The sequence below is a fragment of the Bubalus kerabau genome, chromosome 17 (genome assembly GCF_029407905.1).
Source record: "Bubalus kerabau isolate K-KA32 ecotype Philippines breed swamp buffalo chromosome 17, PCC_UOA_SB_1v2, whole genome shotgun sequence".
Taxonomy (NCBI): domain Eukaryota; kingdom Metazoa; phylum Chordata; class Mammalia; order Artiodactyla; family Bovidae; genus Bubalus; species Bubalus kerabau.
In genome coordinates, this window is record NC_073640.1 from 25,000,653 (window position 1) to 25,002,987 (window position 2,335).

A 2,335-nucleotide genomic window follows, 5' to 3' on the forward strand; every position below is an offset into this window, starting at 1 on the left:
TCCTTGCTGGTGATAGTTACCTCGGTAATTGGACCGTGGGATGAGGCCAGGCCAAGGAGGAGAGGCATTAAAAATGATGTTTCTTCAAGTGAAAATTAATTTCTTTGCTGACCAACAAAGACCAAAGTAATTTCAGAATTTTAAGGATGGTGAGACATGATAAAATTGTTTATGCTTTTCATTCTGTCCTGAAATTAGACATGGAAATGAAAGAGAAATGAGTCTCTGTCCCCATGCGTGATATTCTGGGCATTGAGGCAGTCGGCTACTATTCAGAGGAGCATCTGATGGCTCCAGGAGCAGGGGAGGGGGAGCCTCTCGCATCGGGGTACACAGAGTACACATCTGCACATACGCCAGGAGGGAAATCAACCCTGAAAGCCAGAAAGGGCTTTCTCTTCTGCTCTGAACTTACTCCACACAACAGTTAAAGAGATGTAGCTTTTGGCCCTGGAATGGAATGAATCAGCCTCCAAAAAAAAAGATGAAATGTACTGTTGAAATAAAATTAAGACCTAAGACTAGCTTTTCTATACAGAATGGATAAACAACAAGGTCCTATTGTATAGCATGGAGAACTATATTTAATATTCTCTAATAAATAATAGAAAGTATTAAAAATAATATATACCTATGTGAAACAGAATCACTTTGCTGTACAGCAGAAATTAACCCAACATTGTAAATCAACTATACATCAATTTTAAAAATTGATTAAAAAAAGAATCCACACAGGAAACCCAGTACTCTATAATGACTTAAAGGAAAAGAATCTAAAAATGAGTGGATATATGTATACGTATAACTGATTTTCTTTGTATAGCAGAAAATAACACAGCATCATAAGTTAACTATACTTAAGAAAATTGTTTAAAAAGAATCTAAACTCAGTGCTTATGCCAAATAATATCTCCTAATGTATTATTATTAGGATATGACTACAACAGGCCCCAAATTCCCTTATAAATCTTCATAAGGAATATTCAATACTTTTCTTATCAGTAGAATAAAGTGAATGTATGAATAACGAGCTTTACACAAGTGGATAAACCATATGCGTGCAGCATTAACAAAAACTGTCATTGTCTTTGAAATCTGTAATTTCAGAAGTGTGTACACTTAAACACAGTTGGAAATACTTAATTTTCTAAATATAAGTAAGAAAGACCTAAGGCTATAGTACACACCGTAGCAGAAGAGGAAGGTGGGACATAAGACAGAAATGCAAGCAAGTGACAGGCTCGGCCGTGTACTGAAGGTGCTGTAGGCCTGTGTGATTTCAGGAACCTCAACATGCCACGTGATGGCCAGAGTGGTCTTGACATAAATCAGAGCATCTCGCTCTCCAGCTTAAACCAGTGGAGTGCTGTGGCCCCCTCTTTCCAGCTTGAAATGTTTTGTTTTAGAAAATGCCCTTTGGGACTTGGTGGTCCAATGGTTACGATGTCCAGTGCAGGGTGCGGGTTGGATCCCTGGATGACGAGCTAAGATCCCACATACCTCATGACCAAACAACCAAAAACATAAAACAAAGCGATAGTGTAACAAATTAAAGACTTTAAAAATGGTCCACATAAAAAAACAAACAAACAAAAAAAAACAACTAAAAGCAAATACCCTTTAATGTGTAAAAAGCAGAACACTTTCAATAAAATGAATCCTGAGATGCAAAGAGCTAGCATTTCACCCAGTGGATGGTCTTTTGTGCACACCCCTTCCCAGCCCCAGCTTCAGGGACCTCACTTCAGTAACTTGAACTTGGTCATGACAGGGTATTTCCACCACTGAAATCCGTCTACATGCCCAAGGGACTGCTGCACGTTTACCAGCCCACTGTTGCTAAAAAGTCTCCTTACTCTTTAAACTGTAACCCAAGACATTCTGCTGTGGCCTCAGGGGCTCACCTCTCTACCTTCAGCTGGTATTTCTCTCCCTTCTTCTGCCCTGCACCAGCCCACGAGGCCTACACCTACTCCTTGAATATTCTCTGTTCAACCTGTGCTCTCTGCCTGGAGAATTCTTTCTTCAGATCCTTCTTCAGGCCTCAAATGTCACCTCCCCAGAGGCCTTCTCTAACCTCCTCCTCTTCCATCACTGTTACAGCATCCAATTTTATTGTCTTTGCAAGATTCACGACTCCCTGAAATCCTCCTTCGTTTTCTTAATTGTTGTCTAGGCCACTGGTAGGATATACGCTTCCTTGAGCGTGGAAATCCTAACGTTCTCATGTCTTCAAAATCCAGCCCTGATACATGTCCGGCTCTCCAACATAGAGGCTGAAATGAATGAATGAATGAATAGCCCAGAGCCTCAAATACCATCATGGCCCAGATAT